The following is a 25,567-nucleotide window of genomic DNA, read 5'->3' as shown; positions in this document are numbered from 1 at the left end:
CACAAAGTCTTTTGCTTTTGTCCTTGGGTTGATATGCACATGTTGGACCAAAGCAAGTTCATCTCTGGGACACAGAACCCGTCTCCTTCTTGAGCGGTATGATGGCTGGACATTCTCATTTTGTTTGTATAATTATATTTCATATAATTGTTTGTGCAAATGAACGAGACACCTTCAGGTATCTTGAAATTGTACCCAAGAATGAGCAAGACTTATGCAAGTCCACAATTCTCTTCCTGATATCTTGGCTGATTTCTTTAGACTTTCCCATGATGCTACACAAAGAAGCAGCGTGTTTCAGGTGTGCATTAAAATACATCCACAGGTGTGTTTCTAATTAACTCAGATGATGCCAAAAAAAAGAAGTTTTCAAACACATGACATCATCATATGGGCAGTCCAGAATTGTTTAAAGGCATAGTAATCTTAGTGTATGTAAACTTTTGACTTTGCAGTAAGTACTAAAAGGCCTTAAAACATTCTCTCTCTCTCATTATTCTGGCATTTGGCAAATACTAAAAATTATGGTAATCCTAATTGACCTAAAACGGGAAAGGTTTACTCTGATTTCATGTCAGATATTGAGAAAAACATGCATATGTGTCTTTTATATAGTGTATGTAAACTTCTGGTTTCAACTGTATATATATTAAAAACTATTTAAAGAGATATTTGTATTATTCTCCATTTTAAAGGGAATCTGTCAGCATGATTTCACCTCCCACACTATTTGTATATGGGTTTCTTTGTTGTTATTTGGAAGTGATCTTTATGCACTTACTTTGATCTTATATACAGTAGGTGTTTAAATGGAACATGGTACGTACGTAGGTCCTGGTGCCTAAAGATGCCAGCCATATAAGAAGATACCAGTAACATAAATGGCACATGATAGATGAGGGCCCTGCTAGAATCTCCATTGTGAATGAGGAGCTTTATAGTCACACCAGCTATAAATGTTAAAGAGGTTGTCCACTACTTTAACACTGATGACCTATCCTCAATGTCTGATCGGAGGGGGAACGACACCCAGCACCACTGCTGATCAGCTACTCTCAGTACCAGCGGCTGCTCCATCTACTGATAGTGGCCATGGCCAGGTGCTGTACATTTGCCTCCTATTGATTTGAATAGGGGGCAGATGTGCGGCACCCAGCTGCAGATGGAGCAGCTCCATAACTGAGCACTTCCGGCAACCGCCGCAACCGTGTATAGCTGATCTGTGGGGGTGCCGGGTGTCGCACTTCGAACGATCAGACATTGATGACCGATCCTAGAGGATAGGTCATCAATGTTAAAGTACTGGACAATCTCTTTAAACTTGGGGATAAAAAGTGGAAGCACCTCGACATAAGAATTGCCATTTAGTTTTATTCACACAACAATAAAATGGGAAGAAAAAAGTCCTAGCCAAGCAGAATGGATATTAAACATGAAGCTTTTAAGGGCATGTTCAATTGTTTGATATTTGTCACTACGTCAGATATTATAAAACATCAATATGTTAAAAAAAATCTAATGCAATCTAGACAACACTATATTATAACTTAAATGCCCTGTCTCTTCAGACACCACATTTTGGTCATCTCAAGGTCTCTTTCAAAGACATCATGTTTCTAGGTTTCTTTTTCCTTCAAAACTGTTCAATCTTTGCACAAGTCCAGCAGATAGCCATCATGGTAGTCAGCGAATTACAGTGAATCACTATACATTCATCATGTATTTGGCATAAGATATTACTTGACTACATTCAGTTACATTGGTCTGTAGATTTCATTTTGGACATGGCAATTTTGATAAGAACTCCAATTCTTTGCTAAACAACTTTAAACCAATGTTGCAACATGCCAGCAAAAACCTTGAAAAGATGCAACTCACTACACAACCAACGGGTGGCCACATATAGACACATAGCAAAACATTTCCCGACAGAGTGTCACAAAATCATGTTTTTTGTTCAACGGTGATCATCTCGAGACACACATCTCACGGTATAGTCGTGTGTTTCAGCATTAGCCTTCATCACTGGGTGTGACAAAGTCCTGACGAAGGCTAATGTCAAAGTGCGCGTCAGGACCTGGTGCCGTTCCAGCAGGAGCTGGTTTTACATATGTTTTATGTACTAACCTGGTAAAATATTTATTGCCCACCTTGGCAGTCATATTGTCACTATCCACATTAATTGTTATATTCAGCTTTTCATCTGTGTATATAATGAACTATTCTATGTATATAATGAACTATTCTATGTATATTATTATACTAGGAACTTTATTAGGAACCCTATTATGGGTTTGTTCATATTCTATGACTGCTAGCCTATACATCCCATCTCCTTCTGCTGTTTTGTTCGCCCTTTGTTTGTACTCATTCTGCCTTTTTTAACTTTCTATGAAATGTATGAATAAAGATTTAATATATTTTCTTAAACACCTTTGTGGTTATACTTCTTATATGAATTGGCTATTGACATCTCAAGCTACGTTGAGTCAGGAGGAAAGGTGAAGAAAGGTAAGATAGGACACATCAGTACATGGACCACGTACCCACATGCAACACATACACTACAATAAGAATTTATTTTAAACCTATTGTGCGTATGCCTCTTCATGAATCAGGAGTGCTGGACGAGCGGCGTACACCCCTTTGTGCACCTCACCACAAGTCCTATTTCAGTCACTGCTGGAGTAAGATTTGTGGCATAGCAAATCATGAATCTTCACCCTGCCTGAGCTCCGACTATTTTGTTGGAGCTGGGAGAAACTAGTGTGAATATGACAAAGCAATATCATACATGGTCACGTATGGTAGGCTGCTATTCTTCCTAACATAGATGTATTTTTTTTTCTTTCCGTGTGTACAATAAATATTCTACCTACTGCTACAGGATTTGTGATTATGTGACTATGTCTAATCCTGGAAATAAAGAGTTAAACATATTTCATTGATTTCTTTATACCCTACTGAAGATGTTCACTAACAGCCTTTTGATCGCAATCTGTGCATAGCATTACATCAGATTTATCTACTGTATTGAGTTTCCATTGAATAAACCTGGTTATCGTTTTTCTTGTGACCGCTTTGCGTCCAATCTAAATGAATAAAACATGCGCATAGAAAAAGGATCTGCCTGGTAAACATTAATAATCGCAAATCAAACACCAGATGCCTCCCTTAAACTTTTCATAGAGTTTATTCAGCGCGGTAAGAGGTAATAAGGGAAAACCTCACCTACAACACAAACAAAAGAAATGAAGCGACAGTCGACTGGAACGATGCTCCAAGTATGCGCGGCAGATCCAGACAAGCGAACAACAGTCTGACTGGATGGAACAAGCCGCTCGGTAATCTGAAGCTCTTCATGGCTTCACTTTGATATCTGACCTTTCCAGGCACATCTGAGCTTTGAAACAAGTGTGTGTGAAAACATTTTAGTGATAATCATCCCACTGTGTGAGGTGAGAAAGCCTGCCCGGCTAAAAATAGGCCAATTATATCTGGATTTATCTCCCGAATTGTGACTAAATCCAGGTACATTACGGAGGAAATAGACCTTGGAGAGGAGAGAGTCCTGCTCATTCATCCGTCAATCTGTCTACTGTCTAAACTCTTAGGAGGAAAAACAAATCAGTCGACCTATACTTGAAATATTGTCAATAGCTATCTTCTGTGAGAAGAAGATATTGGTTGGATAGTGACCATTCCTTCATGTCCCCAAGATAATGGTGACAGTTCAGAAGCTTTTCCAATTCTGGATCGGTGCAATGGCCATCACCAACTCTGCTGTACCCTCACAGGCCTCCGTAACCATTACACTAAAGTCAGCCAAACCCACAAGTAACGACGGGATTGGCCAACAGTCTAATGTGTATGGAAGCCTCCTGACTGAACAGTGTTCATATAAGGGAATGGGGACTTATTGTGACCCCCCCTCAGTGTATTACGACTGCGACAAGATGAGATGTAGCAGCGACACCTAGTGAACTTTGGTCACATGACAGGTGTCACAGTCAAATTCACGGTGTATCCCCAATCTAAAATAGCTTCTTATCTCCATGAGATGGGTTTAAAGGGGTTTTCCACTACTCGGACAATCCCTTCTCAATTACTATATTCCCCCTGCCTTGTCGGTGGTCTCCTGGGGCTCACATGACATTGCTAAGTCATGTGAACCCTACAGTCAATCAGTGGTATCTAATGGGCCACTTCATTCTCACTTTCTTCTGATGAAACTGACATCCAAAAGAAGAGAGAGCTGCTGTTGTTCTCCGACCGCCTCCGGATGTTAGCTACGTCTGAAGGAAATGAGAGTGAAGCAGCCCATTAATGGTTGCTAGATGACTGCAGGGCTTATGTGACATTATAACGTCACGCGATCCCTGGGAGACCTAGCTCCGATGTAGATTGAACGTCACCGGGACTATAGAGATGAGTATAAGGTGTTTTTAGTCTACATGGAAGAATATTGTAATTGAGAAGGGGTTGTCCCATAAGCACTAACAATTGGCTACTAGACAACATTAAATAAAAGATGGTAAGAAAGTAAGCACCATTCAAGGCAGGGTCTAACGAAACTCGAAATATTACCCTTGGACGTGTAGGATGGTATGAATGTTATAAACCCATTCCTTACAGACCAAATATTTTCACTGTGCTAGGGTATCATAACTGCAGAATGTGAAAAAATGGTGATAGTTGTGGTTCTACGCCAACAAATAACAATTTACAACAGTCCTTCCGTACAAGCAGTCAGTAAGATTCCAGCACACATCCGCTTTGCCGTCCAATTTCTAAAATGAAGATGCTTTACAATCTAGTTTATCGTGATGAGAACATTGCTGAAGACAGTAGGACAGCAATAAACTATAAACTGCGCTTTTATTACAATTTATACCGTCTTGGAATCGCACTAGCTGTCGCCCAGCATATGTTAATACAGCTCTGCCGTATTTTGATTTGTTGCAGTACAACAAGAAATATGTGCTAAATCCTCTTTATGTTTCTCCCGTAGTCAAGGCTTCTCCACTTCACTCTGCAATTAATTGCACTTGTGGGACAACAGCAATCAATTCTGACCACAAAAAGGATTGGAACGATTCACGGTAAACGCTCTCCCAAACTAAAAGCCTTTCTGTGTTTGTAAACCTTGCTGCATTTGCTCAGACTGAATGAGTGCTATATTAACTTTGCTCCCTCGGAAAACAATGTTAACCATTCTACTGCCATTTCTTTCCAGCTATAACATACACTTACCACATATTCACTAAATTATAATGTCTGTAGACACCTTTTTTCCCCTTACTTAAATACATGTATTTTGGACTAAAAATCATTTTTGCTATCCGGCTTCATTAAAAATCTTGCACCGTTTGGCTTTTATAAGCTCTTTGTTTCCCCCCACACATGGAACTTTGGTGTGTGGCCATTAATCAGCTGAGAGGAGGTAAAGAAAAATAATAGATAAGAAATAGAAACTTTCCCATTAAGCCATCAGAATGAGTTCCCTGACAGACTCTTAGTTAACTCATTTGGTGAAGAATGGGAGAATCCAGTAGAATCTGAGCGTCACTTTTTTAGTGATTAATATTTTTGCTCTGATATTTGTAGATAATGGGTAGTATGCATTGATCATAATCAGGAGTGCAAGAACAATGTATGGGTCCTTGGCAGCTCTTTCTGGATGGTTGGCAGCCCTGCCTACAATTAGCTATACAGTATGCTATGGGAATGATTTGGATTTTGAGCAAGATTTAAAAGTTTAGACGTTTGTGTTCTTTAATGTGAAACATTACCACTTTGGATATACATTTTTTTTCAGATCAGGTTTCAATGAATATCCTAACCCTCTTGGCACATGACATTCACTGCCAGACACAGTGCAATCAATACTGTTTCCAGAACGCTAATCTTTATAAGAGTGTTATAATAGGAGTCATGTGAGGATGAACAGAAGTGAAGGGACATCTATTAAGGACAAGCCACACTCCACACTGGGGCTAATCCTGCACCTGTGATGTGTTATATAGCAGCTAAGAAGTGAGCTCCTGGCTATACCACTATAATACACTTCAGCTGCTTTTCTCAGTATTCTCCTTGATTGGAAAGTGACAGGTCATTTTATTTAAAGACACATATGTTTCCAAGACATTTATCAAAAGGGGAACATATAGAGTAGAGCATTATGGTCACAAAAAGGCAGTCGTGGCCATTACAGGAATGGATAGGCCAGTAACCAGGAATAACGTTAAATGAATAATAAGAAGCATTAAGTGGGAGGGCAGTGTCTGGAGTTGGCAAAGGGGCATAAAATGGCTAGAGCAGGGGTGGGCAATTAATTTTCCCATGGGGCCACATGAGAGACTGTGAATGTTGTGGAGGGCTAAACCAATAGGCTGAAATTAATTCTGCTCAATATTAAAATGAACATATTAATTATAATTATTTAATATAAAGATTAATTGTATCCCTTAATATTGAGCAAAATTAAGTATGTTGACATCCCACTATATACACGGTATGAGCTCGCACACAGCCCTCTCTATACTGTATGAGCCCACACACAGCCCTCTATATACCGTAAGAGCCTACACAGCTCCTCTATATACAGTATAAGCCTCCACGTAGCTCGCTATATACAATATGAACCTCCACATAGCCCCTTACATACAGAATCAGTCACCATATAGCCCCCTACATATAGTATGAGCCCCCACATAGACTCCTATATACAGTATGAGACCCCACACAGCCTCCTATATACAGTATGATCTCCAACATAGCCTCTTACTTACAGTATGGGCCCTCATATAGCCTCCTATATACAGTATGAGCCCCCACATAGCCCCCTGTATAGAGTATGAGCTCCAACATAGCCTCTTACATACAGTATGGGCCCTCATATAGCCTCCTATATACAGTATGAGCCCCACATAGCTTCCCTATATACAGTATGAGCCCCACATAGCCTCCTATATACTGTACGAGCCCTCACATAGTCTCCTATATGTAGCATGAGCCCCACATATCCTCCCTATATAAAGCATGAGCCCCACATAGCCTCCAATGTACAGTATGAGCCCCATATATCCTCCCATATACAGCATGAGCCCCACATAGCCTCCCATATACAGCATGAGCCCCACATAGCCTTGAATATAAAGCATGATCCCTGCATAGTCTCTTATATACAGCCTGAGCCCCATATAACCTCCCTATATACAGTATGTGCCCCACATAGCCTCCATATATACAGTATGAGCATCACATAGCCTTCCTGTATACAGTATGAGCCCCACAGAGCTTCCTATATACAGCATGAGCCCCACATATCCTCCCATATACAGCATGAGCCCTCACATAGCCTCTTATATACAGCATGAGCCCCACATATCCTTCCATATATAGCATGAGCCCTTACATAGCCTCTTATATACAGCATGGGCCCCACATAGCCTCTTATATACAGCATGAGACCAACATAGCCTCCTATAAACAGCATGAGCCTTCACATAGCCTCCCATATACAGTATAAGCCTCACATAGCTTCCCATATACAGCATGAGCCCCATATAGCCTCTTATATACATAACAACATCCCATGCACATGAAAAAAAAAAAAACATACTCATCTCGCTCCTGTTTCCCCAGCGTTCTGCTCCTGACTCTGTTGCACTGATTCTCCATAGTGCACAGCTGACGCGCTGAAATTACATAATCAGTGTCTGCCGATGCACGCGCTGATTGGTGGACGATGGATCCGGTGGCACCATCCTCCACCAATGTATTCACCGCTGTTTGCATCCCGAGAATGCGGATAGTGGTGACAGCAGGCGGCAGACAGGTAGCGTGCGAGGGCATGGTGCGGCCCATGGGCCACTGTTTCAGTCCTTTGGCTGTCTCGGTCTATGGGCCAGACTGGAACAGCCAGAGGGCCAGATGTAGCCTGCAGGACTTAGTTTGCCCTAGTCTGGGCTAAAAATTAGGATAATTTAAGAAGTCTAGTGAATTAGGGGTCATGATTTGCTTTCCACATAGATACCTTGTTAGCAGTAAAACCTATGTCTATCAGGTATCATGGAGATAATTGTGTATATTTGCTCTGCCACATCTATACTATTATATGTAGTGGCACATTTTGATGTGACTTCCATTAGAAAGAATCAGTCTGCAGGTTTTTGCTATATAATCTGACAGCAGAATGATGTAGAGACAGAGACCCTTATTCCAGTAATGTATCAGTTTACTGGATGCAACAGTTGTGATAGAATCACCGTTTACTCTGCTGCAGATCTAGCAGAGCTCGGACTGCTGGGCTGTATATAACCTCGCCAACACCACTGATTGGCAGCTTTTTGTGTACACTGTATATTGACAGAAAGCTGCTAATCAGTGGTGGAGGTGTGGTGGGACTAGCAGGCACCAGGCCAGTTGTCCTACAGTGATAATTTCCTGTTGATAAAACACTGATTATATTGAAACAGTAAAACATAGCCCAGTATGTTCAGGGTCTCTTCCCCTACACCATGCTGCTCTTGGATTATATAGCAAAAACCTGCTGAAGGAGTAATGTATGCAGATTGTGTTGTGCAATCTGGTGATAGATCTGCTTTAAATATGTTAAAGGGGTTTACCATGCTGCAATGCACACACTGTCATGATTCCCCTTTATTCACAGTTCACATGACCACATGTCTGCAATTTGCAAAGTTGCAGTGACATGCCAACTAGAATATTCTTCTCAAATGTTCCACATGCGCTGAGATTACAGGGGAATCACTTTGCTCATGAAACGACAACCACCAGAATTCTTACCATCTATAGGTAGGAATTGAATGCAGTGATAATCTACTAGATTGAATAAATCAGGTCTGAAGGATGAGTTCATATAAAGAACAAATGTATCCAGTCTATCAAAAGGGCTAAGCTCTGACGTGTTACTAGATGATACCAACCTCTGGAATTTCTTGGCTTTATGGTGAAAAAAAACTAGGAAAAAGTTTTTTTCTATCTTCTGTTCCACATTCTGCCCTTTAACAACCTGAAATACAACAACTGTCTTGAGTAATGGACTTTTTACCATTATCTAAACTACCTGGTAATTCTAGATAAGAAAAAAAATCTATCTACTGTCCATAAATAAATGGTTCACTAATGGCCATTGGACACAATTACTCCCTGATATCAGAGAACTCTGACATTTTTATCCCCAATGTTAATTTGTGTTGAAGTATAAGATGGACTACCGTGGACCATGACTGTTACGACTCATGACTACACTATGTGCAGAATTATTAGGCAAATGAGTATTTTGATCACATGATACTTTTTATACATGTTGTCCTACTCCAAGCTGCATAGGCTTGAGAGCCAACTACCAATTAAGTAAATCTGGTGATGTGCACTTCTGTAATGAGGAGGGTTTTGACTAATGACATCAACACCCTATATAAGGTGTGCTTAATTATTAGGCAACTTCCTTTCCTTGGCAAAATGGGTCAGAAGAGAGATTTGACGGGCTCTGAAAAGTCCAAAATTGTGAGATGTCTTTCAGAGGGATGCAGCAGTCTTTAAATTTCCAAACTTTTGAAGCGTGTTCACCGAACAATCAAGCGTTTCATGGCAAATAGCCAACAGGGTTGCAAGAAGCGTGTTGGCCAAAAAAGACACAAAATAACTGCCCATGAATTGAGGAAAATCAAGTGTGAAGCTGCCAAGATGCCATTCACCACCAGTTTTGCCATATTTCAGAGCTGCAACGTTACTGGAGTATCAATAAGCACAAGGTGTGCGATACTCAGGGACATGGCCAAGGTTAGGAAGGCTGAAAAACGACCACCTTTGAACAAGAAACATAAGATAAAATGCCAAGAAATATCTTAAGACTGATTTTTCAAAGGTTTTATGGACTGATGAAATGAGAGTGACTCTTGATGGGCCAGATGGATGGGCCAGAGGCTGGATCAGTAAAGGGCAGAGAGCTCCACTCCGACTCAGACGCCAGTAAGGTGGAGGTGGGGTACTGGTATGGGCTGGTATCATCAAAGATGAATTTGTGGGACCTTTTCGGGTTGAGGATGGAGTGAAGCTCCACTCCCAGACCTACTGCCAGTGTCTGGAAGATAACTTCCTCAAGCAGTGGTACAGGAAGAAGTCGGTATCGTTCAAGAAAAACATGATTTTCAAGCAGGACAATGCTCCATCACATGCATCCAACTACTCCACAGCGTGGCTGGCCAGTAAAGGTCTAAAAGAAGAAAAAATAATGACGTGGCCCCCTTGTTCACCTGATCTGAACCCCATAGAGAACCTGTGGTCCATCATAAAATGTGAGATCTACAGGGAGGGAAAACAGTACACCTCTCGGAACAGTGTCTGGGAGGCTGTGGTGGCTGCTGCACGCAATGTTGATCGAAAACATCAAGCAACTGACAGAATCTATGAATGGAAGGCTGTTGAGTGTCATCATAAAGAAAGGTGGCTATATTGATCACTAATTTTTGTTGTTTTTGTTTTTGTATGTCAGAAATGTTTATTTCTAAATTTTGTGCACTGATATTGGTTTACCTGGTGAAAATAAACAGGTGAGATGGGATTATATTTGGTTTTTATTAAGTTGCCTAATAATTCTGCACAGTAATAGTTACCTGCACAAACAGATATCCTCCTAAGATAGCCAAAGCTAAAAAAAAAAAAAACACTCCAACTTCCAAAAATATTAAGCTTGGATATTTCTGAGTCTTTTGGGTTGATTGAGAACATAGTTGTTGATCAATAATAAAAATAATCCTCTAAAATACAACTTGCCTAATAATTCTGCACGCAGTGTAGTATGCCTTGACATGGACAACACGCACTTACATAGCCATTATACAATTTGCCAAGTGATCACAAGTGGAGCAAGGGATGATCTCCGCTATTTAAAGAGTGCTGAATGTGGCAGTCAAAGGGAGAGTCTAAGGCTGTGTGCACACGTTGCGTTTTTCAGTGCAGATTTGCCACAAAACATGAAAGGTTTCTGGATACCAGCAAAGTAAATGAGAATCTTGAAGTCTCCTGCACACATTGCTTATTTGTGACTTGCAGATCTGGTGCAGATATAAATCTGCAGCATGTCAATTCTTTCTGCGTTTTTGCTGCAGATTTCACCCATACTAATGAGTGGAGAAAAATCTACACCCAAAAAAATGCAGCAAAAACATGAAAAACACAAGTTTTTGGCGCTGCATTTTTTCTGCCAGGAGATGGTGCAGAAATTTCTGCGCCAAATACTTAACGTGTGCACATACCCTTAGGAGGCTCCTGCTTATTTGGCAGATGACTGAAGGCTCCGGCTGTCTGACCATATATCTGTATACTGTTACTAGCATACTGATACAGTACTTTGTAGTACATTATACTTAAAAATAAAAAATGAAAAATTCCATTGTGGGATTAAAAAAATGAAAAATTCACAATTAAAAAGTAACAATGGAAAAAGATACTATTGTAGTGTCATACAGTTTTGTTGACAAAACAAAATGAAAAAAAATAATAGATAACCAGCAAAATTGCTAAAATGACATATAAGAATGACGTATAAAACACATACGTGCCTTGTGTTCCCGAATGGGGCGAACAGTTTGTGCTAATTAGAACAGCAGGAATGAAGAGAAGCTTTTATGACTGGCGCCGTCACACACAAACTGCATTAGAGTCATATACACTGCACTACTCAGGAGGCCGCTGTCTCTTGTGAGCCATATAGTATAAGCAAAGGCATCATTAGTTATGACTACCCTGGTCTAGGAGATAGGGCTGACTCTCTTCTCAGGAACTGTTCTACTATAAACATCACCTTGACAGTCATTTATCAGCCATTTAGATAAATAGTTGGAGCTACTCTACTCACACAAGGAGAAAAAAGAGTTGGAGATGTCAGAGGAAAAACACGAATTTATCTTCAGCATAAAATTGTAACTATGTCCAACTAAAAACACAAAAACTATTTTATCCACTAAAGTGTTAATTTACACTGTATCCCAAATTTAGGCCAAGTTCACACATGCACTTTTTTGGGGGAATGCTATTTGTTTCATGTTGGGAATGTTAGATAACCCAATTTATGACTAAATATACTCTGTGCCCCCTTAATTTGTGAATAATTATATACTGTGCCCCCTTAATTTATGAATAAATATACTCTGTGCCCCCTTAATTTGTGAATAATTATATACTGTGCCCCCTTAATTTATGAATAAATATACTCTGTGCCTATCCCCTTAATTTATGAATAAATATACTCTGTGCCCCCTTAATTTGTGAATAATTATATACTGTGCCCCCTTAATTTATGAATAAATATACTCTGTGCCCCCTTAATTTGTGAATAATTATATACTGTGCCCCCTTAATTTATGAATAAATATACTCTGTGCCTATCCCCTTAATTTATGAATAAATATACTCTGTGCCCCCTTAATTTGTGAATAATTATATACTGTGCCCCCTTAATTTATGAATAAATATACTCTGTGCCCCCTTAATTTGTGAATAATTATATACTGTGCCCCCTTAATTTATGAATAAATATACTCTGTGCCTATCCCCTTAATTTATGAATAAATATACTCTGTGCCCCCTTAATTTGTGAATAATTATATACTGTGCCCCCTTAATTTATGAATAAATATACTCTGTGCCCCCTTAATTTGTGAATAATTATATACTGTGCCCCCTTAATTTATGAATAAATATACTCTGTGCCTATCCCCTTAATTTATGAATAAATATACTCTGTGCCCCCTTAATTTGTGAATAATTATATACTGTGCCCCCTTAATTTATGAATAAATATACTCTGTGCCCCCTTAATTTGTGAATAATTATATACTGTGCCCCCTTAATTTATGAATAAATATACTCTGTGCCTATCTCCTTAATTTATGAATAAATATACTCTGTGCCCCCTTAATTTGTGAATAATTATATACTGTGCCCCCTTAATTTATGAATAAATATACACTGTGCCTATCACCTGAATAAATGATTAAATATACAATGTGCCCTATGAATTTATAAAGAAAATATATACCCAATTTATGAATAATTATACATTTTGCCCCCTGGAAAAAGAAAGAACATAAAAACGAATCACCGTCCATATGCCCCTGTGTTCTGGCCCCCTCTCCTATTGATTGATGCTACCTGTGCAATGACTATTTGACCATATTCAGTGTCCTGTCAGTATCATTTCTGCTGCCATAACTGGAGTGCAACATTGCCCTTGAGGGGTTTCAGTAATACCCCAGTTGGGAAATACTAGAGAGCAGTGACATAATTGATAACTTCTTGTTACCAGAATATTCCTTTAAAGGATTATTCTCATAATCATAAATGGTTTATATGACAAAGCACATGTAAAAATAAGCAACTTTGCAATTTACTTGTTATTAAAAATACTCTTTTTTTCTCAAAAATGGAGGAGTTTTTAATGATATTGTTTACTGCTCATTGTTTAGGTTACTTGCCATGGCTGCAGTCTACTAGCAGTGGAGTATAGACATTTTCACCGCACACTCAGGAGATTCAGTGCAAAAGTTTTAATGAGATTTAGAAAAACGTGCAAGTGGCGACAAAATACAGTTCTTTTGTTTAGAGGCGACTTTTGCGTTTTGGCCCCCTCCTGGGCCTTGCTCACATAGTCGCTCTGGGGAAGGCTGTGATGGTCCAAACCGTATGGGAGAAATCCCTTCACACAGGAGGTGCAGGAGCACCCTTATTGCCATTACCCATAAGGACTCAACTCTATATGCACCCCCACAGGGATTTCTCTCATACAGTCTTATTTAATAAACCGAGAACAATTGGCGTGTCTTTAAGTGCCTTTTCAGCAATTCTAGCACATAAAAGTGTGTGGTCTAACCTTTCAGATAAGTAAGATCAAATGTATGTGTAATATTTCTGGTGAGAGTTGATATCAGCGCAGATAGCCAAGGGGATCCTTAGGCACATCACATCATGTTCCCAGCAAGTGCGAGCTTTATGTCAGCTGTTGCATTTCCCTGTATATATACAGTATATATATATATATATATATATATATATATATATATATATATATATATATATATATATATATATACTCCTCAACATTGAAATTGCAACACTAAGAAGGAAATGTTGTGGAATTCTGGAAATCACTGGAAGGATTGATAGACATAATGATATGCAAATGATAAAAAAATGGTGGCTAAATAAAAAAAAAATCACCATTTATTCAGTAACAACTATGAGGGCTAAGTATATTGCCAGATATTCTTTTATCCAAGGCTAGAGTTGGACTCATGACTGAAGTGGGTAGACCTCCATTCCTGCTTTCATTGCTGTATTATTCTGCACCATGATAGCCTTTGAGAGTGGTGGTGTGAAGTTAATGGAGCACCAGTAGCTGGACATCTGGCTCGTAGCCCAAGGTCATGTAAATCCCTTCTGATGGTTTGTGTAGATACTGTTTGACACCTTGTGTTTGAGATCTGATGTCCAATTTCACAGAAAATGGATTAATCATGTAACAATGACTCCAAAGTGTCCCAAGAGCCATTTTTCAAAATGACAATGCCAGGACACATGTTGCCCATGCTACTGTGAGCAGCCTACATTGCCTAAACATTTTACCATGGCCTGCAGCGTCTCCAGACTTGTCTCCCATCCCATGCATCTGGGATGTCATTGGTCGGCAATTGCAAAGGGTGCTGCCAACAGAGGATCTTGATGATTAAGTGCATTCAGCATGGCAGATCATTCTTCAGACATTATTACCCTCATTGATAGTGTGCCAAGCAGAGTACACATACTTGATACTGAATACATTTAGATGTTTTAAACATGTTGTTTCCCTTTTATCATCATTTACATATCAGTAACAAGTCTATCAATCCTGTGATTTCCATAATTCAATGACTTTTCCTTTTTGGTGTAGCAATTTCAATGTTGAGGAGCGTAATACATATATATCTTTTCATTTTTTTTTCTTGTTGCCTCTTTGTGCTATTCCATACAGTAAAGTAAGCCAACCTGTTGTAAGGGGCTACAGAACATTATGTGATTGATTAGTTCTCTTCTCAACAGCTTTTAGACTCTATATAATGACACAGTAAAATGTAACTGCAATGGTGGCACAGAACTATAGGTCTTAAAAGAGTATATCGTGCATTATATGCAAACAGTAGAAGTTTCCATGGAAATGGTACTCATACGCTGGCATACTGCCTAGATGGTAAATAGACCCACAGAGCAATGACCATGAGGAATGCCGTGGGTGGAAAGCAGCGCAGTCCTCCAGGGTGACTTTGGGAGGTATGGAAAAAAATGTTTTGCCTCTCTAGCAACATAGGGTACTTATGGGAAAACTCTGTTGAAAATCTCTTTCCCATGTGATCTCTTATCTGAAATAATTGTAAATGAATAAATTGCTGTTTCTCCTGGTTTTCAGAACATTAAGACACCTACTGGAAGGTCCCTGAGCTCCTGCAAGCATCCGATGACTTCATCAGAGCTCCATTATTAAAGGGGTTGTCCGGCCTTAGGGTACAAGTCTGCAGTCACTTTATGTGACTTGTGAATCCTCACAACGTGAACATTGTGCGCTGTGCGTATTCTCCGGCGCCAGTGTCGGGAGCGGCGGGTACATGATCGAAAGTATGTGATTTGCATACATGTGGTCATGTGCCGACTAGATGCGCACAGCCTCACTGAATGTAAGTGTATTGTTCACAGGCCAGACAAGTCTAGTTGGAATGTGGCCAGAAGTAAGCAGAGTGTGTGTGATGTGAGGATTCATAAGTCTGCAGTCACATAGAGTGACTGCAGACTTGTAGCCTAAGGCCGGAAAACCCCTTTAACATTTTTCTTCCACTCAGACAAAACTGTAAAGGCTGTAGCTGATGACTGGCTGCAGTGGTCACGTGACATTGTTCAGTAGGGGACACAGCATTGAGAGCAAAACCAATTTTTTTTAATAAGGGTTGTCTACTTGTGGACGATCCCTTTAAGAGGGTTGTCCAATGTTTTGCAAAGGGCTAAGACTGGTTTCAAAAAATAATTGATACATACCATCTATAATCCTGGTCTTTGCAGGTCTCTACTTCCTGGTCCTGTCTCATCATTGGCAGGAAATGCCCTCTCAGCCAATCACAGTGGTGCCCTCGCTTAGTCAGTGATCGGATTAGCGGCATTTGCTGTCATTTCTTGTGTGTAGAGACTGAACCAGTACCAATACATGTGTGCTCAGCCCCAGGTTCATGCAGAACAGCCATACTTGTTACTTGTATGTATGCCATTAAGGCCTGGGCTACTTTTTGTAGTTCATGCTTGATTTTTACTATTTAGCTACAGTTGCAGTCCAAAGCAATACATTGAGTTGTATGCAACTGGGTGGACTCCAGCTTCCTCTTAATAGATAAAATCCATCAGTAGGGCTTCAAACGTGTAGTGTAGCCAAGGCCTAAGACTGCAGCATTCTAGGTATGGCAGATGACATTTAAAAGAGGCTGCTGTGTCCATTTCTATTGCATTTCTTCATTTTTCTTATTCTTTTATCTCTTTTTCCAACTCAGGAAACACTTCATAAGAGAAGGGACAGACAGGCTTTCTGAAACGTATGTTTCTAATTACTCACGACCCCTGGAGACTTTGCAGTCCCACCATGTAATAATAAAAGGTTACAGGTGGGAAGACAAATTTAGCCGAGTCAATATTATGGCGCTGACATGATCTAGTAGGTCTTTCACACAGAGCCGCAGTAATTGACCTATGGCCTGCTTTCCGAGCACGGACTCTAATTTTACCAATTGTCGAAAACATGTCTTCGCCTGAAGGCAAGTGCTCCTCATCCTCATCAGCTTGATTTTGCAGTGAAGTATTTTGCAGCAATTTAGGCCAATAGAAGGAGTAGTTAGAATGTATCCGGTATAGCCAAAATGTAGAGGCGGTATAGCTAAACAGCTAGCGGTAATCACAGCGACATGTTCTACAGCGATGCTCTCAATCCCAGCAAGTCAAGCTAATACCTACTAAAAATATTGATTAAAACAAATTCTCACGAACAAAGAGAAAATATAAAAATCTTGCAAATTTTATCTGGGCATAACCAAAATCACCACTCCTACACTACAAGCCTGTGCTAATTACCGAGCCCCCTCTATAACATGCTGCAGGCATTTCTAAGACTTGGAGATATTGTGTATAGGTTGTGTGGGGTTCTTCAACCTCCATACAATGATAATCCCCATATAGGTAGAAGGGACACAAAACAGTTTAAAGAAGACCTGTCGCCAGGTTAAAAGTGTCCAGTTTTAACTACTATTTTATTCTGCTGCTCCCCGAGTATTCTGTATTTTTTATACTTTTATATAAATTCGCCATATGGCTTCAGAGATTTGGGCCTTTTGTTTAGTGCTGATTTTTATGGTCTTTTCTAAGCAGGCATTGCTCACAGGGTATTAATGTAAAGCAGCCTACAGACACATCCTCAGAGAATCCAGTGAGCAATGCCACCTTAGTAAAGACCATCAAAATTAGCACTAAATAAAAAGGCCCATATCTCTTAATTCATATTGTCAATTAAAAATAAAAATAACAACTGAAAACCTAGGGGAGCAGCGCGAATAAAGAGCAAAAACTGCCCATTTTTGACTTGGTGACAGATTCTCTTCAAAGGGACGCGTTTCCCCTTTCAAAAGGTTCAATAGGTATCTTATACACCACCTATGGGCCACCATTTTCCTGTAATGCCTCATCTTTTGGCACCATTCTTGGCATGATGACAGTCATCTGGCATGAAGTCAGCTAAGTATACCTTTGTTATGTTGCATTATCCAGGTTATCACTCCTGAAGACCCTTTTGAAAGGAGAAACGCCTCGAGTCTGATACTGGAATCAGTGCTGGACATGTTCCTTGGGTTTCTATGAGCACTTAGTTAGCTGTTATTGTATGTGTCACATTTTTGCATTAACCACCCTGACACCATATATTGTACCAATTACACCTGTGATATATATCCATTTCTATACATTTATGAGCTGCTTTGGCTAATGGATGAATAACACTGACCATTAGAACGGTGGCGATTCTCCCTGTGATATTTGCACAGTTAATTGACTATCAGTTCAACCGTATTTTTATATCTGTATATAGCACTTGGCACCTTTATATAATTAGTCGCTGGGTTACATAGGCTTTTGTGCACCTTTATAGTCTTTTCTTGCTGTTACCTGTGAATACACATCTCATCCAATTATGCCATCTTTTGATTGGTTTTATTGTATTGCTGGTCTTTTTTCCATGGTAGGTTGTTTGGTTAGCACCAATTTCGTATTTAGGGTGCCAACCTCCGCGGCAAGGCAGGGTGTTTTAGTTCTACAATAGGGTATCCTATCTACACCATATCTTCTTAGCCCAATTGATCCCTTTGATCTGGTTTTGGTAGCAGTTAGAAATTGCTGGGCTGCACTCAGTGAAGTGATACATCGTTGGAATCAGGGTCTCTGTCCCTCCCTCATTCTGCTCTCGGATTACATAGAAAAACCAGCTGACATATTCCCTTTAACTTCATTTGTGTGAGAAGAAGACTGCAGAGCTAAAGAAACCTTTTCCAGGTAGACACCTTTCTATGGATGCATACCCAACTTTGGCTACAGTAGATCCGTCCCTTGAGTAAACGGATATGAGCAGAAGTCATATGGATCAATAATTGCTGTGACCAACACATATATCTTATAGCGGTTTATCTAAGGTGAACATAAAATAAACATTGTGTAATATTCATCTGTCTGGAAGAACCTTATTATCCAGTCTGCAATGAACCTAATTGAATTCTTATACAAAAAAAACATATTTTCCGTGTAATTTAATGAGCTTATAGTGTGCGTCATTCTACAGGTAATCTTGTATGAACCACAACACTATCTTTATCAAACCAGAACGTGTGTGGAGTCTGTCTGGAAGTTATATGCGTATGTTTCCTCTGGACTGATTTTACTATCACTATCACCATTTTCCTTTTATATATATACTAGATGGTGGCCCAATTCCAACGCATCGGGTATTCTAGAATATGTATGCGGCCGACCGGGCGCAATCAGCAGAGCGGTGTTTAAATTTGGCGCCAAAATCGCTGATTGGTCGCGGCCGGCGAATCGTATTAGTGAGGACCGGGGAGCAGCGCTGCCTGTGCGGGTACTTCCGCTGCGAGCGGCATTTAACACGCGTCCTTACCTCCGCCCATCGGCATGCCTGTGACGTGATCGCGGATTGCTGTTGGGTTGTCATGACCGCTGGGGGTCAGCTAATGACCCCCGCGCGTGTCATTACGGAGCTCCTTTGAAACCCTGCCTGTGGCTGGGCTTCAAAGGAGACTGTGATTTCTGCTATATGCAGCGATGCTGCGGCATCACTGTACATAGCATGAACGATCGGACGATCGCATCTTCAACCTACCAAATACAGTAAAAAGTAAAAAAAGTTTTAAAAAATATGAAAAAAAAAAAAAAATAATAATTGTTTAAATCAACTTGTGCCCAAAGTCAGGCCGCTGCTGTAAGGGCAAACAGGGTAATGGGATGTATCAGAAGAGGTATAGCTGCAAAGGAGGAGAACATTGTTCTTCCACTGTACAAAGCACTGGTCAGACCACACTTGGAATACTGTGCTCAGTTATGGGCCCTAATATATAGAAAGGATATAAATGAGCTTGAAAAGGTACAAAGGAGGGCAACAAAATTAATAAGGGGAATGGAGGGACTGCAATACCCAGAGAGGTTGGCAAAACTAGGACTGTTCAGCCTGGAAAAGAGAAGGTTGAGGGGGGACATAATAAATGTGTACAAATATGTTAGGGGACAGTATAGAGATCTTGCCCGGGATTTGTTCAAAAGGAGGGATATTACGGTAACAAGAGGGCACTCACTAAGACTGGAAGAGAAAAGGTTTCAGCACCAGCATAGGAAGGGGTTCTTTACGGTAAGAGCAGTGAGAATATGGAATTCACGGAGTGAGGAGACGGTAATGTCGGATTCACTACACCAGTTCAAGCGGGGACTGGATGCATTTCTAGATACCAGGCAGATTTCAGCATATACTTAAAAATAAAATAAAATAGTAGGTTGATACAGAGATTTATTCTGACTGCTGGTTTCAGAGTCGGGAGGGAATTTTTCCTCAGGTGAAGATTGGCTAAATCATTTGGGGTTTTTGCCCTCCTCTGGATCAACTTCAGCAATTACAGAACTAACAGGTCGAACTTGATGGACGCAAGTCTTTATTCGGCTTTACAAACTATGTTACTATGTTAACCCACTTGAAATTTCACCGTACTTGGAAATTTTTTCCCATTTTCCAGTACACTATGTGGTAAAATGAATGGTGTCATTCAAAAGTACAACTCGTTCCAAAAAACAAGCTCTCATATGTCTATGTGGACAGAAAAATATGGCTCTGGGAAGAAAGGGAGGAAAAAACGGAACCGCAAAAATGGAAAATGGCTGCGGCGTGAAGGAGTTAATACAAAGAGCATTTTATCAGCAGAAGAGTATCACTGACGGACTACAGCTCATGCGACCAGCAGTCAGGCTAATCTGTGTAACCTCACCCCCCCACTGAGTACCAGCTTGCTCACAATGCACAGTGTACCCGGGAAGCTGCCCCTTAGGGGTGTGGACGGGGTTAAACACAGCTCAGCATTCTGAGCTCTGCTACCTCTATAAACGAAGGAAATAAGGATTCTAGCAAAACTGCACCAAGCAGCCCAGTAAGTGACACATCCCTGGAATCAGGCTGCATTGCCTTATGCTATGCTGCTCTCAGATTACACAGAAAAACCTGCTGTCAGATTCCCTTTAAATCGATCTATTAAACCTAATGGGGGTGGAATAACTCTTTTAAACTTCCATGTCAGAATGGCTTTATATTCTTGATATCAAGAATATGAAACGCTCATTTTAATCTCAGATGGAAATACTTCAGAAAATGATTATGTTGCGGTTTTGTCATAGGTTTTTTTTAAATAAGTACATCGGGCATGGGAGGGTCAAAAGATCTAATTAAAGGGAATCCTTAACCTGTTTTTTGTTACCTCATCTGAGAGCAGAATAATGTAAGGGGAAGGACCATGACTTCACCCTACTTTGTTACAATACCTTGATTATACTTGTTCTACATTTCTAACAAAACCCACAAGAAAATAACCCAAAAAGGCCCCACCCAGTAGAGCACAGCTACACAAACAAACACAAGGGTTAGCCAGTTTCACATGATCACACAAGTTGTCAAGCGCTTGTATTCAGACAGAAGACAACTGTAGACGGATGAAACATTCCAGCCTGAAAGGCAGTTCAGACATAAAAAGACGTTTTCTTCCTGTTCTGCCCCAAACAGATCAAATTGTGACATATTTTAACACATCCATTTGCCTGAAGCTTTTAAAACAACAAGCTGGAGGTCAACTAGAAAAAGCCACAGGTGTCTGCGATGTCAAGAGTGAAATAACTGGAGGCCAGACTAGAATCCGATCCTTGCACTCAGACATTCCTTCAGGCATTATAAACACTCCCTCAAGGAATATTACGTAAATGCTGAGAAACTCTTCCCAAAAACATATCACTTTAATGCTCTCCTAGTGATCCATCACAGCCTAGGAAAGTAATGCAATATTCTATTCTATATGTATCCCTAAATTAGGAAGGATAAATAAATTCAAAAATGTCACATGGGTAAAGAAGTAGAAGGTTGGTTCTTCAAGGCTATTTACTTGATTTTCGATGAGATCCAACAATGATCTAATGAGTCCAAACTATGACCTCACTAGAGAGATACCCTAAAGTTTTGAATCAGCCATAGCTGATGAGGCAATTTTAGAAGCAGTGATCATAAACTGCCTAGACGATTATCCTGCATGTATCAATCTTGGTTGTAATGTTATACTACATTCAGGACACAAATAAGAGTTATCGAGAGAATGTTTTCTACATTTTGGCACTGACTTTGACAACTCTCAGGGCTGATAATTAGTGAATCAGTGCCGTAACTAGAATACGATGGGTCCTGGTGTAAGATATGGAGCTTAGCCCCCACCGGCATGTTGGTCATATATATGGGCCCTTATTGCGTTCTACATCCTATAAAGTCATGTGTTTGCCCCTCTGATGTCTCGCATCCTGGAACCATTTTATAATGTCTCCCATCCTGGCCCCTTCCACTAATCATGTCACCCATCCTGTACCTCTTCTTATTATAATGTTCCCCATGCTGAGCCCTTTCCAGTAATCATGTCTCCCACCCTGGCCCCTTTCTATAATAATATCCCCCTCCCTGGCTCCTTCCAGTAATCATGTCCCCCATCCTGGACCTCTTCCTATTATAACGTCCCGCATCCTGGAGCCTTCCTGTAATAATGTCTCCCACCCTGGCCTCTTCCTATTATAATGTTCCCCATCCTGAGCCATTTCTAGTAATCATGTCCTTCATCCTGGACCCCTTCCTATTATAATGTCCCCCATCCTGAGCACTTTCCAGTAATAATATCCCCCTTCCTGGCTCCTTCCAGTAATCATGTCCCCCATCCTGGACCTCTTCCTATTATAACGTCCCGCATCCTGGAGCCTTCCTGTAATAATGTCTCCCACCCTGGCCTCTTCCTATTATAATGTTCCCCATCCTGAGCCATTTCTAGTAATCATGTCATTCATCCTGGACCCCTTCCTATTATAATGTCCCCCATCCTGAGCCCTTTCCAGTAATAATGTTCACCTGTGTCAATATACCGTAATAGTAAAATAAACATTTCTTTATTATTGTTCACATTCGTAGATATTATTCGTTTTCTAAGAACATAGGTGTCCTTTAATATTAATGAAAATCATTGTGTCTACTCAAACCCTAAATATCAAGTGAAAGTAATTTCCTGAGCTGTCAAAGTGTACGCAGCATTGCAAGTGTCTCCTATGATACTCATGTCTCTAGGTTTTATAGTCTAGGTGGATAAGCATTGTCTTTTATTTGTAGTCATTAATACATATATGTGACACCCCAGGGGTCTGGTTGCCACAGTGATAGAGATGTTATGTCTGAGAGCAGGTGGGAGGTCCTTTGGTCAGGGATCCTGTGCATGCCACACCTCCTGCCCAGTCTTGGGAGGGGAAGAACTTCCCCTATATAAACCCGGGGCTGAAGCAGGGTTAGGAGTCTAGGAGAGTAGAGACAAGAAACAGTCATAGGAAGAAACAGCTGGAGCTCAGTGGGAGCAATACTACTACGAGTCAGGGGCTGGCAGCTGCAGAGCTCGCCCTGACTGAGAAGCTTTCTTACCGGACCCGGCGTCCGAGGCTGTGGGGACTAACTCTTACCCAGCAGCAGAAGCCGACCGGCAGGGGATTTCAGGTCCTCAGGCCCAGAAACCCGAAGGCACGGTCACACGCGTGGGACCAGCACCGCCATCGTGGAGCGGAAGCCATTAGAAGGCCCCGAGTCACCGGCCATACGGGTGAGCACCACACGGTACACTCAGGGACGTGGGCTACTTATATCCGCTTCTAGCAATGTAGCCAGAAGAGTACAGTCAGTTTGAGAGGCCTACAACTCCGCCTGGCCAGGGGAGATCCCATCTGCTCAAGGACTGACCAGGCCCCGTTCGCTAGCAAGTACTCCGGGAGGGTCTATCGTTGTTACCAGTAAAGACCCTGAATTACACCGCACCGTCTCTGAGTGGTTCCTGCTACCCCCATCTTCCACGTCGGCTGCCCTGAGGCCATACCCCTCCCGATGGGGGTTATACTATCACGCTGCACAATTCTACACCGGCCTCAGCGGTCTGCCCTGCAGCGGCAGCTCCATAGCTGCAAATCAACGGGTGGCGTAGTCGACACTCAAATAACATCTATCAAGACTGCCACACACTGAGTTTGACTCCCTGGGCACGGACCGGGTCCCCGCCACTCGGAGACTACAACCCTCATCTGATCCGGTTCCAGGTAAGCCCCCGTGCGCGAGACGCTGCGCGACACAGCAGGCCCAGGGGCGCGTCAACTTTGGCGTAGTCGGCAGGATTTCGTGCCCGCAACCACCGGGTACTGCGTGCCTGAAAAGCAAAGACTGTTCAAACTTACCAGTGGTGAGGTTTCCCGCCATCCGGCGCCATCTTCTGCCTTCTTCCCGCCATCCGCGAAGTTTTCCCGCCATCCGGCGCCATCTTCGGCCTTCTTCCCGCCATCCGTGGAGTTTTCCCGCCATTGGACGCCATCTTGAGGACGCCGCGCGGGAAGAAGAGGGGCGTGGACTTCGAAAGCGCGCGAGAACTGAAGCCCCGCCTCACGTCCGGACGTTGCGTAAGGTCCTGGAAGGAGCCCAGCAGACGCCGACGTCACCGGAGCGCGACGGAAGGTCCTCAACCCTGACGATCTACTGCGGAGCCGCGGCCTACGGAACAGGATCATCGCAAGGTAGGCCACGGTCCACTAGGGGGGAGAAGATGTCGGATACGGAGGAGAGCTTCACTGCCTCAACCCCCGCCAGCGCCACCGCTGCTGCAGTTATGCCCTTCACCATGCCCTATATCCCGGGAGCAGCTTGGCTACCCCAGTACTCAGGGGAGTCACATACCCTGCTTGACTTTAGAGAATAGCTGGATAGCATCTTCCAGGTGTACCCCCTCACAGAAGAGCAAAAAGTGAGCATCCTGGTGGCCCAACTAACCGGGGCAGCTAAAAGGGAAGTAAAATCCTGGCCACCTGGGAGGAAGACTGTCGCAGGGATACTAACCCGGCTGAAGGATACCTTTGACACCCGCACCTCAGCCGAGATTAAGCTTAGATTCTACGGGTGCAAGCAGCGAGCGCATGAGAGTATAAGGGACTATGCACTAAACCTACAAGAGGCCCTGAGGGCCATTAAGCAGACCGACCCTGATGGAGTGGGAAACGAGGACAGGCTGTTGACTGAACAATTTATAGAGGGACTGTATTGTAATGCCCACCGAACCCAGTTGCGAGCGATGGCCTTACAGGATCCCCATCTGGGCTTTGCACAGTTCAAGGACAGAGCCATCCGGGTGCTCCGAGAACCGGCACCGGGTGGCGTTATGACCCACAGGCGCCCAGCTATTACTTACCACCAGGAGGCGGCGCCCTTGTCGGCAGGGCCTGTGGGAGCTGATGCGCAGGCTTTGGACAATGACCCGGCTCCAGACCTACACCATCAGGTCCAAGAGCTAGCTAAGAGTGTTGCTGCGCTAACCCGAACTGTGCAGTCTTTACAGGTTTCCACCCCAGGGAAGATCCAGCTGGCATCCGGACCGGAGGACATCCCGTGGCGTCGACCAAGGAGGACCCCACCGGCCAGAGGAAGACCCAGTGACCGATACAGCGAGGACGGACGACCCATCTGCCGCTGCTGCAATCAACCCGGACATATGGCAAGGTACTGTTCTTTAAACGGGCACAACCTGGGGTAGAGGGCCAACCCCCAGGAAAAAGATCACCAGGCCCATCGAACTGGCGCGACAGATATGTGGGAGGACGTCCAGTCTTGCCTGTGGTACTG

The 25,567-nt window shown here is 42.0% G+C and overlaps 1 protein-coding gene across 9 annotated transcripts in view; it reads right to left on the bottom strand.

The window, feature by feature from the left end:
* BMPR1B (bone morphogenetic protein receptor type 1B) overlaps positions 1-25,567 on the bottom strand; it is a 671,971-nt gene that overhangs the window by 72,942 nt on the left and 573,462 nt on the right. The window contains exon 1 of one of the 9 annotated variants that reach the window (XM_073638340.1): positions 8,952-9,027. The exons of the other annotated variants lie outside the window; for them this stretch is intronic. The gene's annotated coding sequence lies outside the window, so the exon portion shown is untranslated. Of the gene's footprint in view, positions 1-8,951; positions 9,028-25,567 lie in introns of those variants that run through there. 9 annotated transcript variants of the gene reach the window in all.

Source organism: Phyllobates terribilis, unplaced genomic scaffold (genome assembly GCF_046119375.1).
Source record: "Phyllobates terribilis strain yellow unplaced genomic scaffold, ASM4611937v1 Scaffold_1__5_contigs__length_1240528914, whole genome shotgun sequence".
Classification (NCBI taxonomy): Eukaryota; Metazoa; Chordata; class Amphibia; order Anura; family Dendrobatidae; genus Phyllobates; species Phyllobates terribilis.
This window is presented reverse-complemented; position numbering and strand designations above follow the sequence as displayed.